The sequence below is a fragment of the Salmo trutta genome, chromosome 16, assembly GCF_901001165.1.
Source record: "Salmo trutta chromosome 16, fSalTru1.1, whole genome shotgun sequence".
In the NCBI taxonomy this organism is placed as follows: Eukaryota; Metazoa; Chordata; class Actinopteri; order Salmoniformes; family Salmonidae; genus Salmo; species Salmo trutta.
The window spans coordinates 18,893,762-18,910,914 of NC_042972.1; the positions used below are offsets into that span (position 1 = coordinate 18,893,762).

The following is a 17,153-nucleotide window of genomic DNA, read 5'->3' on the forward strand; positions in this document are numbered from 1 at the left end:
TGAATCATTTGTATCGCCACACATTGTAAATGGTCGCTTGTGCTGTTGGAACATCATATCGTTGATAAAACATCAATATTTTACCACGAACGAGACAATGTTGTGGATTGTGCAAACTCGAGTTTACAAGCTACATTCATGATTAATGTTACAACAACGCCGACTTTTAGTGAATCATATGCCCCACGTGAAGAATAGTCGCTTTCCCTCCCCACGTGGCCTTTAGTAAATTGTACAGTGTAGCCTCCTATGGTGTGTTTGCTGTTTATATTCATTTCAATTGTAACACACAGAATGCTGAGATGAAGACCTGTCTGTGGTGAGTTTGTATGTGTAGATTACCTACAGATGGATGGTCTCTAGCATCTGTGTGACTGGATGACACAAATTGAGGAGGAGACCAGAATACTCACATACAGCTGCCTGCTTTTACTGTGCAAACGTCCCAAATGGCACCCTACTCCCTACATAGTGCACTACTTTTGACTAGAGCCGTATATAGTGAATAGGGTGCCAATTAGGACGAAAACCTCACCCAGTGTGTAGCTTACCTCTGACAGCCTGTATGTCTGCTGAAAAGGGTTCTCCGTTGTATAGTGTGAATGCATGTCTTTTCTGTGTGTTACAGTATGTATGTAGGACTATTCTTGTCCGTTTGGCATGACAATGAGTGACAAGGATTTGTCACTCAGGCTCTATTTTTACATGTGCAGTATAATATTGATTCCTCACATGTCAGTGTCTTTCCATCTTGCTGGATGGTGGTGGTATCTCACACATCACCCAGCGGTGACGAGCACAGATGGGTTGACGCTTGGTGCTGTTCGCTCTGCATTTTCTCCAGCTATGTTTTATGATGATACCTTTCTATATACACTGTATGTGGACACCCCTTCAAATTAGTGGATTCGGCTATTTCAGCTACACCCGTTGCTGACTGGTGTATAAAATTGAGCACACAGCCATGCCATCTTCATGGACAAACATTGGCAGTAGAATGGCCCCTACGTGGCACTGTCATAGGATGCCACCTTCCCAACAAGTCAGTTTGTCAAATGTCTGCCCTGCTAGAGCTGGCTCGGGCAACTGTAAGTGCTGTTATTGTGAAGTGGAAACGTCTAAGAGCAACAACAGCTCAGCCGCAAAGTGATAGGCCACAGAAGCTCGGCTGCAACACTCACTACCAAGTTCCAAACTGCCCCTGGAAGCAACGTCAGCACAAGAACTGTTCGGTGGGTGTTTCATAAAATGGGTGTCAATGGCTGAGCAGCCACACACAAGCCTAAGATCACCATCCGCAACGCCAAGCATCGGCTGGAGTGGTGTAAAGCTCGCTGCCATTGGACTCTGGAGCAGTGGAAACACGTTCTCTGGAGTGATGAATCATGCTTCACCATCTGGCAGTCCAACGGATGAATCTGGGTTTGGCGGATGCCAGGAGAACCCTAACTGCCCGAATGCATTGTTCCAACTGTAAAGTTTGGTGGAGGCTGGGGCTGTTTTTCATGGCCACTTAGTTCCAGTGTAGGGAAATCTTAACGCTACAGCATACAATGACATTCTAGACAATTCTGTGCTTCCATCTGGCAACTAGCAACTGGCAACAGTTTGGGAAGGCCCTTTCCTGTTTAAGCATGACAATGCCCCCGTGCACAAAGCAAAGTCCATACAGAAATGGTTTGTCGAGATCGGTGTGGAAGAACTTGACTGGCCTGCACAGAGCCCTGACCTCAACCCTACCGAACACCTTTGGGATGAATTGGAATGCCGACTGCGAGCCAGGCCTAATCGCCCAACATCAGTGCCCGACCTCACTAATGCTCTTGTGTCTGATGGATGCAAGTCCCTGCAGCAATGTTCCAACATCTAGTGGAAAGTCCTCCCAGAAGAGTGGAGGCTGTTATAGCAGCAGAGTGGGGACCAACTCCATATTAATAGCCATGATTTTGGAATGAGCTATTCGACGAGCAGGTGTCCACATACGTTTGGTCATATAGTGTATCTCAGCCAATAGCCCATGCAAATTAATTGGTGCGAGACTGCAACATAGATGTGTGTCGCTGTCTCTCTGGAGAGAGAAGATAGAAACCCATTGTGATGTCTCATTTAAAAATCCAGTAGGTGGTTTAAAGGCTCACTGCTATCTTAGCCTCACATTCCTGACAACTGCCTTAAACAGGGAGACCCAAATCCAAAGTGAACAGATAGACGCTGGCGCTGTCTCAATAGCACCCTATTACCCACTACTTTTGACCAGGGCCCACAGGGAATATAGGAAGGAATAGGGGGTCATTTGGACCGCTGGCCATGTGTGGTGACTGAGCCATGGGCTCAGTCATCCAAGCTTTATTTTTTTTTCCCAAGCTTTATTTTTACACCCAAGCTTTATTGACAACGTTTTCCCCCATTGGTCTTCATCAGACATGATGAGGGTGGATAAAGCACACGGGAGCGTAGATAGATTGCTGTATGCAGCAGACCTGGGATAATATTTGAATACAGATCCCCCTTTTTGAAACTATTTCTCAGGAAGTTACTAATTTTTGGAAACCATTGGATTGGCTGTCTTCAACTAATGGCAGGGCTGTATCAGGAATTGCATATATATAAATTGAATGAATAGAGCACACACAATCTCCTATTCTGTATATGTCTATCTGACAATCATATTTGATCTACACCATACATTATCTACATGTACATACTACCTCAATCAGCCCAACTAACCAGTGCCTGTATATAGCCTCGCTACTGTATATAGCCTCGCTACTGTTATTTTTCAGTCTTTTTACTCTTGTTTTTATTTCTTTACTTACCTATTGTTCACCTAATACCTTTTTGCACTGTTGGTTAGAGCCTGTAAGTAAGCATTTCACTGTAAGGTCTACACCTGTTGTATTCGGCGCTCACCTACAGTATGACTATGGGCCCTGGTCTAAAGTAGTGCACTATAAGGGAAAAGGGTGCCATTTAGGATGCAATTCCAGCACTATCTGCTGCTACTGCTGAAATATTGAATTCACTGCCACCTACCATGTTCATAAAGGAAACACTCATTGCCTGTCCATTTACTTCAATATACTGTATATTAAGTATAGATTAGAATAATTCACAGTTAAAAGGCCTCACATGAAGAGTCATTAGTGAGAACAACCCAGTGTCTGTTCTGAGGTCAGCTCTGTCTGTGTGTTCATTCCAAATGGCACCCTGTCCCTATATAGTGCACTAGTTTTGAGCAGGGTCCATAGAGCTAGGTAAAAACTAGTACACGATGGAATAGGGTGCCATTTGTGACAGAATCTCTGTCTCTTCTGAGAGAAGCTCTGTGTGCTGAATGTAGCAGCTAGGCCCTGTGTCTGCACTGAGAGTATACACTAAGTAGTTTCATTTGTAATGACTGAGAATATAGCTGTTGTTTTATATAGTATACTGTCAATAGCTGTAGACCTTCTGCAGTTGCACTGTTGACCCGTGTAGGTAAGCAATGCTGATCATTTGATCGTCAGTGACATTGGTATTTGGTACACGTGAGTGGTTTAGACTGGCCCTAACTCTAACCCTGTCAACAGAGAGTAATTCACTGGCCCTAACCCTGTCAGCAGAGTGCTATTCACTGGCCCTAACCCTGTCAACAGAGTGCTATTCACTGGCCCTAACCCTGTCAACAGAGTGTTATTCACTGGCCCTAACCCTGTCAACAGAGTGCTAATCACTGGCCCTTATCCTGTCAACAGAGTGCTATTCACTGGCCCTAACCCTGTCAACAGAGTGCTATTCACTGGCCCTAACCATGTCAACAGAGTGCTATTCACTGGCCCTAACCCTGTCAACAGAGTGTTATTCACTGGCCCTAACCCTGTCAACAGAGTGTTATTCACTGGCCCTAACCCTGTCAACAGAGTGCTATTCACTGGCCCTAACCCTAACCCTGTCAACAGTGTTATTCACTGGCCCTAACCCTGTCAACAGAGTGCTATTCACTGGCCCTAACCCTGTCAACAGAGTGCTATTCACTGGCCCTAACCCTGTCAACAGAGTGCTATTCACTGGCCCTAACCCTGTCAACAGAGTGTTATTCACTGGCCCTAACCCTGTCAACAGAGTGTTATTCACTGGCCCTAACCCTGTCAACAGAGTGCTATTCACTGGCCCTAACCCTGTCAACAGAGTGCTATTCACTGGCCCTAACCCTGTCAACAGAGTGCTATTCACTGGCCCTAACCCTGTCAACAGAGTGCTATTCACTGGCCCTAACCCTGTCAACAGAGTGTTATTCACTGGCCCTAACCCTGTCAACAGAGTGTTATTCACTGGCCCTAACCCTGTCAACAGAGTGCTATTCACTGGCCCTAACCCTGTCAACAGAGTGCTATTCACTGGCCCTAACCCTGTCAACAGAGTGCTATTCACTGGCCCTAACCCTGTCAACAGAGTGCTATTCACTGGCCCTAACCCTGTCAGCAGAGCGTTATTCACTGGCCCTAACCCTGTCAGCAGAGTGCTATTCACTGGCCCTAACCCTGTCAACAAAGTGTTATTCACTGGCCCTAACCCTGTCAACAGAGTGTTATTCACTGGCCCTAACCCTGTCAACAGAGTGCTATTCACTGGCCCTAACCCTGTCAACAGAGTGCTATTCACTGGCCCTAACCCTGTCAACAGAGTGTTGTTCACTGGCCCTAACCCTAACCCTGTCAACAGAGTGTTATTCACTGGCCCTAACCCTGTCAACAGAGTGTTATTCACTGGCCCTAACCCTGTCAACAGAGTGTTATTCACTGGCCCTAACCCTGTCAACAGAGTGTTATTCACTGGCCCTAACCCTGTCAACAGAGTGTTATTCACTGGCCCTAACCCTGTCAACAGAGTGTTATTCACTGGCCCTAACCCTGTCAACAGAGTGCTATTCACTGGCCCTAACCCTGTCAACAGAGTGTTGTTCACTGGCCCTAACCCTAACCCTGTCAACAGAGTGTTATTCACTGGCCCTAACCCTGTCAACAGAGTGTTATTCACTGGCCCTAACCCTGTCAACAGAGTGTTATTCACTGGCCCTAACCCTGTCAACAGAGTGTTATTCACTGGCCCTAACTCTAACCCTGTCAACAGAGTGTTATTCACTGGCCCTAATCTTAACCCTGTCAACAGAGTGCTATTCACTGGCCCTAACCCTGTCAACAAAGTGTTATTCACTGGCCCTAACCCTGTCAGCAGAGTGCTATTCACTGGCCCTAACCCTGTCAACAGAGTGCTATTCACTGGCCCTAACCCTGTCAACAGAGTGCTATTCACTGGCCCTAACCCTGTCAACAGAGTGCTATTCACTGGCCCTAACCCTGTCAACAGAGTGTTGTTCACTGGCCATAACTCTAACCCTGTCAACAGAGTGTTATTCACTGGCCCTAACCCTAACCCTGTCAACAGAGTGCTATTCACTGGCCCTAACCCTGTCAACAGAGTGCTATTCACTGGCCCTAACCTTGTCAACAGAGTGCTATTCACTGGCCCTAACCCTGTCAACAGAGTGCTATTCACTGGCCCTAACCCTGTCAACAGAGTGTTATTCACTGGCCCTAACCCTGTCAACAGAGTGTTATTCACTGGCCCTAACCCTGTCAACAGAGTGCTATTCACTGGCCCTAACCCTGTCAACAGAGTGCTATTCACTGGCCCTAACCATGTCAACAGAGTGCTATTCACTGGCTCTAACCCTGTCAACAGAGTGTTATTCACTGGCCCTAACCCTGTCAACAGAGTGTTATTCACTGGCCCTAACCCTGTCAACAGAGTGTTATTCACTGGCCCTAACCCTGTCAACAGAGTGCTATTCACTGGCCCTAACTCTGTCAACAGAGTGCTATTCACTGGCCCTAACTCTGTCAACAGAGTGCTATTCACTGGCCCTATCCCTGTCAACAGAGTGCTATTCACTGGCCCTAACCCTGTCAACAGATTGTTATTCACTGGCCCTAACCCTGTCAACAGAGTGCTATTCACTGGCCCTAACCCTGTCAACAGAGTCCTATTCACTGGCCCTAACCCTGTCAACATAGTGTTGTTCACTGGCCATAACTCTAACCCTGTCAACAGAGTGCTATTCACTGGCCCTAACCCTGTCAACAGAGTGCTATTCACTGGCCCTAACCCTGTCAACAGAGTGCTATTCACTGGCCCTAACCCTGTCAACAGAGTGCTATTCACTGGCCCTAACCCTGTCAACAGAGTGTTATTCACTGGCCCTAACCCTGTCAACAGAGTGTTATTCACTGGCCCTAACCCTGTCAACAGAGTGCTATTCACTGGCCCTAACCCTGTCAACAGAGTGCTATTCACTGGCCCTAACCCTGTCAACAGAGTGTTATTCACTGGCCCTAACCCTGTCAACAGAGTGCTATTCACTGGCCCTAACCCTGTCAGCAGAGCGTTATTCACTGGCCCTAACCCTGTCAGCAGAGTGCTATTCACTGGCCCTAACCCTGTCAACAAAGTGTTATTCACTGGCCCTAACCCTGTCAACAGAGTGTTATTCACTGGCCCTAACCCTGTCAACAGAGTGCTATTCACTGGCCCTAACCTTGTCAACAGAGTGCTATTCACTGGCCCTAACCCTGTCAACAGAGTGTTGTTCACTGGCCCTAACCCTAACCCTGTCAACAGTGTTATTCACTGGCCCTAACCCTGTCAACAGAGTGTTATTCACTGGCCCTAACCCTGTCAACAGAGTGTTATTCACTGGCCCTAACCCTGTCAAAAGAGTGTTATTCACTGGCCCTAACCCTGTCAACAGAGTGTTATTCACTGGCCCTAACCCTGTCAACAGAGTGTTATTCACTGGCCCTAACCCTGTCAACAGAGTGCTATTCACTGGCCCTAACCCTGTCAACAGAGTGTTGTTCACTGGCCCTAACCCTAACCCTGTCAACAGAGTGTTATTCACTGGCCCTAACCCTTTCAACAGAGTGTTATTCACTGGCCCTAACCCTGTCAACAGAGTGTTATTCACTGGCCCTAACCCTGTCAACAGAGTGTTATTCACTGGCCCTAACTCTAACCCTGTCAACAGAGTGTTATTCACTGGCCCTAATCTTAACCTTGTCAACAGAGTGCTATTCACTGGCCCTAACCCTGTCAACAAAGTGTTATTCACTGGCCCTAACCCTGTCAGCAGAGTGCTATTCACTGGCCCTAACCCTGTCAACAGAGTGCTATTCACTGGCCCTAACCCTGTCAACAGAGTGCTATTCACTGGCCCTAACCCTGTCAACAGAGTGCTATTCACTGGCCCTAACCCTGTCAACAGAGTGTTGTTCACTGGCCATAACTCTAACCCTGTCAACAGAGTGTTATTCACTGGCCCTAACCCTAACCCTGTCAACAGAGTGCTATTCACTGGCCCTAACCCTGTCAACAGAGTGCTATTCACTGGCCCTAACCCTGTCAACAGAGTGCTATTCACTGGCCCTAACCCTGTCAACAGAGTGCTATTCACTGGCCCTAACCCTGTCAACAGAGTGTTATTCACTGGCCCTAACCCTGTCAACAGAGTGCTATTCACTGGCCCTAACCCTGTCAACAGAGTGCTATTCACTGGCCCTAACCCTGTCAACAGAGTGCTATTCACTGGCCCTAACCCTGTCAACAGAGTGTTATTCACTGGCCCTAACCCTGTCAACAGAGTGCTATTCACTGGCCCTAACCCTGTCAGCAGAGCGTTATTCACTGGCCCTAACCCTGTCAGCAGAGTGCTATTCACTGGCCCTAACCCTGTCAACAGAGTGTTATTCACTGGCCCTAACCCTGTCAACAGAGTGTTATTCACTGGCCCTAACCCTGTCAACAGAGTGCTATTCACTGGCCCTAACCCTGTCAACAGAGTGCTATTCACTGGCCCTAACCCTGTCAACAGAGTGTTGTTCACTGGCCCTAACCCTAACCCTGTCAACAGAGTGTTATTCACTGGCCCTAACCCTGTCAACAGAGTGTTATTCACTGGCCCTAACCCTGTCAACAGAGTGTTATTCACTGGCCCTAACCCTGTCAACAGAGTGTTATTCACTGGCCCTAACCCTGTCAACAGAGTGTTATTCACTGGCCCTAACCCTGTCAACAGAGTGTTATTCACTGGCCCTAACCCTGTCAACAGAGTGCTATTCACTGGCCCTAACCCTGTCAACAGAGTGTTGTTCACTGGCCCTAACCCTAACCCTGTCAACAGAGTGTTATTCACTGGCCCTAACCCTGTCAACAGAGTGCTATTCACTGGCCCTAACCCTGTCAACAGAGTGTTATTCACTGGCCCTAACCCTGTCAACAGAGTGTTATTCACTGGCCCTAACTCTAACCCTGTCAACAGAGTGTTATTCACTGGCCCTAATCTTAACCCTGTCAACAGAGTGCTATTCACTGGCCCTAACCCTGTCAACAAAGTGTTATTCACTGGCCCTAACCCTGTCAGCAGAGTGCTATTCACTGGCCCTAACCCTGTCAACAGAGTGCTATTCACTGGCCCTAACCCTGTCAACAGAGTGCTATTCACTGGCCCTAACCCTGTCAACAGAGTGCTATTCACTGGCCCTAACCCTGTCAACAGAGTGTTGTTCACTGGCCATAACTCTAACCCTGTCAACAGAGTGTTATTCACTGGCCCTAACCCTAACCCTGTCAACAGAGTGCTATTCACTGGCCCTAACCCTGTCAAAAGAGTGCTATTCACTGGCCCTAACCCTGTCAACAGAGTGCTATTCACTGGCCCTAACCCTGTCAACAGAGTGCTATTCACTGGCCCTAACCCTGTCAACAGAGTGTTATTCACTGGCCCTAACCCTGTCAACAGAGTGTTATTCACTGGCCCTAACCCTGTCAACAGAGTGCTATTCACTGGCCCTAACCCTGTCAACAGAGTGCTATTCACTGGCCCTAACCATGTCAACAGAGTGCTATTCACTGGCTCTAACCCTGTCAACAGAGTGTTATTCACTGGCCCTAACCCTGTCAACAGAGTGTTATTCACTGGCCCTAACCCTGTCAACAGAGTGTTATTCACTGGCCCTAACCCTGTCAACAGAGTGCTATTCACTGGCCCTAACCCTGTCAACAGAGTGTTATTCACTGGCCCTAACCCTGTCAACAGAGTGCTATTCACTGGCCCTAACCCTGTCAACAGAGTCCTATTCACTGGCCCTAACCCTGTCAACATAGTGTTGTTCACTGGCCATAACTCTAACCCTGTCAACAGAGTGCTATTCACTGGCCCTAACCCTGTCAACAGAGTGCTATTCACTGGCCCTAACCCTGTCAACAGAGTGTTATTCACTGGTCCTAACCCTGTCAACAGAGTGCTATTCACTGGCCCTAACCCTGTCAGCAGAGCGTTATTCACTGGCCTTAACCCTGTCAACAGAGTGTTATTCACTGGCCCTAACCCTGTCAACAGAGTGTTATTCACTGGCCCTAACCCTGTCAACAGAGTGCTATTCACTGGCCCTAACGCTGTCAGCAGAGCGTTATTCACTGGCCCTAACCCTGTCAGCAGAGCGCTATTCACTGGCCCTAACCCTGTCAACAGAGTGTTATTCACTAGCCCTAACCCTGTCAACAGAGTGTTATTCACTGGCCCTAACCCTGTCAACAGAGTGCTATTCACTGGCCCTAACCCTGTCAACAGAGTGTTATTCACTGGCCCTAACTCTAACCCTGTCAACAGAGTGTTATTCACTGGCCCTAATCTTAACCCTGTCAACAGAGTGCTATTCACTGGCCCTAACCCTGTCCACAGAGTGCTATTCACTGGCCCTAACCCTGTCCACAGAGTGTTATTCACTGGCCCTAACCCTGTCAACAGAGTGCTATTCACTGGCCCTAACCCTGTCAACAGAGTGTTATTCACTGGCCCTAACCCTGTCAACAGAGTGCTATTCACTGGCCCTAACCCTGTCAACAGAGTGTTATTCACTGGCCCTTACCCTGTCAACAGAGTGTTATTCACTGGCCCTAACCCTGTCAACAGAGTGTTATTCACTGGCCCTAACCCTGTCAACAGAGTGTTATTCACTGGCCCTAACCCTGTCAACAGAGTGTTATTCACTGGCCCTAACCCTGTCAACAGAGTGTTATTCACTGGCCCTAACCCTGTCAACAGAGTGCTATTCACTGGCCCTAACCCTGTCAACAGAGTGCTATTCACTGGCCCTAACCCTGTCAACAGAGTGTTGTTCACTGGCCATAACTCTAACCCTGTCAACAGAGTGTTATTCACTGGCCCTAACCCTGTCAGCAGAGCGTTATTCACTGGCCCTAACCCTAACCCTGTTAACAGAGTGTTATTCACTGGCCCTAACCCTGTCAACAGAGTGCTATTCACTGGCCCTAACCCTAACCCTGTCAACAGAGTGCTATTCACTGGCCCTAACCCTGTCAACAGAGTGCTATTCACTGGCCCTAACCCTGTCAACAGAGTGTTATTCACTGGCCCTAACCCTGTCAACAGAGTGTTGTTCACTGGCCCTAACCCTGTCAAGAGAGTGCTATTCACTGGCCCTAACCCTGTCAACAGAGTGCTATTCACTGGCCCTAACCCTGTCAACAGAATGTTATTCACTGGCCCTAACCCTGTCAACAGAGTGTTATTCACTGGCCCTAACCCTGTCAACAGAGTGTTATTCACTGGCCCTAACCCTGTCAACAGAGTGTTATTCACTTGCCCTAACCCTGTCAACAGAGTGTTATTCACTGGCCCTAACCCTGTCAACAGAGTGCTATTCACTGGCCCTAACCCTGTCAACAGAGCGTTATTCACTGGCCCTAACCCTGTCAGCAGAGCGTTATTCACTGGCCCTAACCCTGTCAGCAGAGCGTTATTCACTGGCCCTAACCCTGTCAGCAGAGCGTTATTCACTGGCCCTAACCCTGTCAGCAGAGCGTTATTCACTGGCCCTAACCCTGTCAGCAGAGCGTTATTCACTGGCCCTAACCCTGTCAGCAGAGAGCTATTCACTGGCCCTAACCCTGTCAGCAGAGTGCTATTCACTGGCCCTAACCCTGTCAGCAGAGTGCTATTCACTGGCCCTAACCCTGTCAACAGAGTGCTCTTCACTGGCCCTAACCCTGTCAACAGAGTGCTATTCACTGGCCCTAACCCTGTCAACAGAGTGCTATTCACTGGCCCTAACCCTGTCAACAGAGTGTTGTTCACTGGCCCTAACCCTGTCAACAGAGTGTTGTTCACTGGCCCTAACCCTGTCAACAGAGTGTTGTTCACTGGCCCTAACCCTGTCAACAAAGTGTTATTCACTGGCCCTAACCCTGTCCACAGAGTGTTATTCACTGGCCCTAACCCTGTCCACAGAGTGTTATTCACTGGCCCTAACCCTGTCAACAGAGTGTTATTCACTGGCCCTAACCCTGTCAACAGAGTGTTATTCACTGGCCCTAACCCTGTCAACAGAGTGTTATTCACTGGCCCTAACCCTGTCAACAGAGTGTTATTCACTGGCCCTAACCCTGTCAACAGAGTGTTATTCACTGGCCCTAACCCTAATCCTGTCAACAGAGTGTTATTCACTGGCCCTAACCCTGTCAACAGAGTGCTATTCACTGGCCCTAACCCTGTCAACAGAGTGCTATTCACTGGCCCTAACCCTGTCAACAGAGTGCTATTCACTGGCCCTAACCCTGTCAGCAGAGTGTTATTCACTGGCCCTAACCCTGTCAGCAGAGTGTTATTCACTGGCCCTAACCCTGTCAGCAGAGTGCTATTCACTGGCCCTAACCCTGTCAACAGAGTGTTATTCACTGGCACTAACCCTGTCAACAGAGTGTTATTCACTGGCCCTAACCCTGTCAACAGAGTGCTATTCACTGGCCCTAACCCTGTCAACAGTGTTATTCACTGGCCCTAACCCTGTCAACAGAGTGCTATTCACTGGCCCTAACCCTGTCAACAGAGTGTTATTCACTGGCCCTAACCCTTTCAACAGAGTTCTATTCACTGGCCCTAACCCTGTCAACAGAGTGTTATTCACTGGCCCTAACCCTAACCCTGTCAACAGAGTGTTATTCACTGGCCCTAACCCTAACCCTGTCAACAGAGTGTTATTCATTGGCCCTAACCCTGTCAACAGAGTGTTATTCACTGGCCCTAACCCTGTCAACAGAGTGTTATTCACTGGCCCTAACCCTGTCAACAGAGTGCTATTCACTGTTCCTAACCCTGTCAACAGAGTGCTATTCACTGTTCCTAACCCTGTCAACAGAGTGCTCTTCACTGGCCCTAACCCTGTCAACAGAGTGCTATTCACTTGCCCTAACCCTGTCAACAGAGTGCTATTCACTGGCCCTAACCCTGTCAACAGAGTGTTGTTCACTGGCCCTAACCCTGTCAACAGAGTGTTGTTCACTGGCCCTAACCCTGTCAACAGAGTGTTGTTCACTGGCCCTAACCCTGTCAACAGAGTGTTGTTCACTGGCCCTAACCCTGTCAACAAAGTGTTATTCACTGGCCCTAACTCTAACCCTGTCAACAGAGTGTTATTCACTGGCCCTAACCCTGTCCACAGAGTGTTATTCACTGGCCCTAACCCTGTCAACAGAGTGTTATTCACTGGCCCTAACCCTGTCAACAGAGTGTTATTCACTGGCCCTAACCCTAATCCTGTCAACAGAGTGTTATTCACTGGCCCTAACCCTGTCAACAGAGTGTTATTCACTGGCCCTAACCCTGTCAACAGAGTGTTATTCACTGGCCCTAACCCTGTCAACAGAGTGCTATTCACTGGCCCTAACCCTGTCAACAGAGTGCTATTCACTGGCCCTAACCCTGTCAACAGAGTGCTATTCACTGGCCCTAACCCTGTCAGCAGAGTGCTATTCACTGGCCCTAACCCTGTCAGCAGAGTGTTATTCACTGGCCCTAACCCTGTCAGCAGAGTGCTATTCACTGGCCCTAACCCTGTCAACAGAGTGTTATTCACTGGCACTAACCCTGTCAACAGAGTGTTATTCACTGGCCCTAACCCTGTCAACAGAGTGCTATTCACTGGCCCTAACCCTGTCAACAGAGTGCTATTCACTGGCCCTAACCCTGTCAACAGTGTTATTCACTGGCCCTAACCCTGTCAACAGTGTTATTCACTGGCCCTAACCCTGTCAACAGAGTGTTATTCACTGGCCCTAACCCTGTCAACAGAGCATTATTCACTGGCCCTAACCCTGTCAACAGAGTGTTATTCACTGGCCCTAACCCTGTCAACAGAGTGCTATTCACTGGCCCTAACCCTAACCCTGTCAACAGAGTGCTATTCACTGGCCCTAACCCTGTCAACAGAGTGCTATTCACTGGCCCTAACCCTGTCAACAGAGTGTTATTCACTGGCCCTAACCCTGTCAACAGAGTGTTATTCACTGGCCCTAACCCTGTCAACAGAGTGTTGTTCACTGGCCCTAACCCTGTCAAGAGAGTGCTATTCACTGGCCCTAACCCTGTCAACAGAGTGCTATTCACTGGCCCTAACCCTGTCAACAGAATGTTATTCACTGGCCCTAACCCTGTCAACAGAGTGTTATTCACTGGCCCTAACCCTGTCAACAGAGTGTTATTCACTGGCCCTAACCCTGTCAACAGAGTGTTATTCACTGGCCCTAACCCTGTCAACAGAGTGTTATTCACTGGCCCTAACCCTGTCAACAGAGTGTTATTCACTGGCCCTAACCCTGTCAACAGAGTGCTATTCACTGGCCCTAACCCTGTCAACAGAGTGCTATTCACTGGCCCTAACCCTGTCAACAGAGTGTTATTCACTGGCCCTAACCCTGTCAACAGAGTGTTATTCACTGGCCCTAACCCTGTCATTAGAGTGTTATTCACTGGCCCTAACCCTGTCATTAGAGGGTTATTCACTGGCCCTAACCCTGTCAGCAGAGCGTTATTCACTGGCCCTAACCCTGTCAGCAGAGTGCTATTCACTGGCCCTAACCCTGTCAGCAGAGTGCTATTCACTGGCCCTAACCCTGTCAACAGAGTGCTATTCACTGGCCCTAACCCTGTCAACAGAGTGCTCTTCACTGGCCCTAACCCTGTCAACAGAGTGCTATTCACTGGCCCTAACCCTGTCAACAGAGTGCTATTCACTGGCCCTAACCCTGTCAACAGAGTGTTGTTCACTGGCCCTAACCCTGTCAACAGAGTGTTGTTCACTGGCCCTAACCCTGTCAACAAAGTGTTATTCACTGGCCCTAACTCTAACCCTGTCAACAGAGTGTTATTCACTGGCCCTAACCCTGTCCACAGAGTGTTGTTCACTGGCCCTAACCCTGTCAACAGAGTGTTGTTCACTGGCCCTAACCCTGTCAAGAGAGTGCTATTCACTGGCCCTAACCCTGTCAACAGAGTGCTATTCACTGGCCCTAACCCTGTCAACAGAATGTTATTCACTGGCCCTAACCCTGTCAACAGAGTGTTATTCACTGGCCCTAACCCTGTCAACAGAGTGTTATTCACTGGCCCTAACCCTGTCAACAGAGTGTTATTCACTGGCCCTAACCCTGTCAACAGAGTGTTATTCACTGGCCCTAACCCTGTCAACAGAGTGTTATTCACTGGCCCTAACCCTGTCAACAGAGTGTTATTCACTGGCCCTAACCCTGTCAACAGAGTGTTATTCACTGGCCCTAACCCTGTCAACAGAGTGTTATTCACTGGCCCTAATCCTGTCAACAGAGTGCTATTCACTGGCCCTAACCCTGTCAACAGAGTGCTATTCACTGGCCCTAACACTGTCAACAGAGCGTTATTCACTGGCCCTAACCCTGTCAACAGAGCGCTATTCACTGGCCCTAACCCTGTCAACAGAGCGTTATTCACTGGCCCTAACCCTGTCAGCAGAGTGCTATTCACTGGCCCTAACCCTGTCAGCAGAGCGTTATTCACTGGCCCTAACCCTGTCAGCAGAGTGCTATTCACTGGCCCTAACCCTGTCATTAGAGTGTTATTCACTGGCCCTAACCCTGTCAGCAGAGCGTTATTCACTGGCCCTAACCCTGTCAGCAGAGTGCTATTCACTGGCCCTAACCCTGTCAACAGAGTGCTATTCACTGGCCCTAACCCTGTCAACAGAGTGCTATTCACTGGCCCTAACCCTGTCAACAGAGTGCTGTTCACTGGCCCTAACCCTGTCAACAGAGTGTTGTTCACTGGCCCTAACCCTGTCAACAAAGTGTTATTCACTGGCCCTAACTCTAACCCTGTCCACAGAGTGTTATTCACTGGCCCTAACCCTGTCCACAGAGTGTTATTCACTGGCCCTAACCCTGTCAACAGAGTGTTATTCACTGGCCCTAACCCTGTCCACAGAGTGTTATTCACTGGCCCTAACCCTGTCCACAGAGTGTTATTCACTGGCCCTAACCCTGTCCACAGAGTGTTATTCACTGGCCCTAACCCTGTCAACAGAGTGTTATTCACTGGCCCTAACCCTAACCCAGTCAACAGAGTGTTATTCACTGGCCCTAACCCTGTCAACAGAGTGTTATTCACTGGCCCTAACCCTGTCAACAGAGTGTTATTCACTGGCCCTAACCCTGTCAACAGAGTGCTATTCACTGGCCCTAACCCTGTCAACAGAGTGTTATTCACTGGCCCTAACCCTGTCAGCAGAGTGTTATTCACTGGCCCTAACCCTGTCAGCAGAGTGTTATTCACTGGCCCTAACCCTGTCAACAGAGTGTTATTCACTGGCCCTAACCCTAACCCAGTCAACAGAGTGTTATTCACTGGCCCCTAACCCTGTCAACAGAGTGTTATTCACTGGCCCTAACACTGTCAACAGAGCGTTATTCACTGGCCCTAACCCTGTCAACAGTAGTGCTATTCACTGGCCCCTAACCCCTGTCAACAGAGTGTTATTCACTGGGCCCTACCCTGTCAGCAGAGTGTATTCACTGGCCCTAACCCTGTCACGCAGAGTGTTATTCACTGGCACTAACCCTGTCAGCAGAGTGCTATTCACTGGCCCTAACCCTGTCAACAGAGTGTTATTCACTGGCACTAACCCTGTCAACAGAGTGTTATTCACTGGCCCTAACCCTGTCAACAGAGTGCTATTCACTGGCCCTAACCCTGTCAACAGTGTTATTCACTGGCCCTAACCCTGTCAACAGAGTGCTATTCATTGGCCCTAACCCTGTCAACAGAGTGTTATTCACTGGCCCTAACCCTGTCAACAGAGTGTTATTCACTGGCCCTAACCCTTTCAACAGAGTTCTATTCACTGGCCCTAACCCTGTCAACAGAGTGCTATTCACTGTTCCTAACCCTGTCAACAGAGTGTTGTTCACTGGCCCTAACCCTGTCAACAAAGTGTTATTCACTGGCCCTAACTCTAACCCTGTCAACAGAGTGTTATTCACTGGCCCTAACCTGTCCACAGAGTGTTATTCATGGCCCTAACCCTGTCAACAGAGTGTATTCACTGGCCCTAACCCTGTCAACAGTGTTATTCACTGGCCCTAACCCTGTCAACAGAGTGTTATTCACTGGCCCTAACCCTGTCAACAGAGTGTTATTCACTGGCCCTAACCCTGTCAACAGAGTGTTATTCACTGGCCCTAACCCTGTCAACAGAGTGCTATTCATTGGCCTAACCCTGTCAACAGAGTGCTATTCACTGGCCCTAACCCTGTCAACAGAGTGCTATTCACTGGCCCTAACCCTGTCAGCAGAGTGCTATTCACTGGCCCTAACCCTGTCAGCAGAGTGTTATTCACTGGCCCTAACCCTGTCAGCAGAGTGCTATTCACTGGCCCTAACCCTGTCAACAGAGTGTTATTCACTGGCACTAACCCTGTCAACAGAGTGTTATTCACTGGCCCTAACCCTGTCAACAGAGTGCTATTCACTGGCCCTAACCCTGTCAACAGAGTGCTATTCACTGGCCCTAACCCTGTCAACAGATTGCTATTCATTGGCCCTAACCCTGTCAACAGAGTGTTATTCACTGGCCCTAACCCTGTCAACAGTGTTATTCACTGGCCCTAACCCTGTCAACAGAGTGTATTCACGGCCTAACCCTGTCAACAGAGGTTATTCACTGGCCCTAACCCTGTCAACAGAGTGTTATTCACTGGCCTAACCCTGTCAACAGAGTGCTATTCACTGGCCC

The 17,153-nt window shown here is 48.7% G+C and overlaps 1 protein-coding gene across 1 annotated transcript in view; it reads left to right on the top strand.

Annotated features, from left to right (window-relative positions):
* Window positions 1–17,153, top strand: part of LOC115151179 (protein bassoon) — a 221,791-nt gene that overhangs the window by 1,300 nt on the left and 203,338 nt on the right. The window lies entirely within an intron of this gene.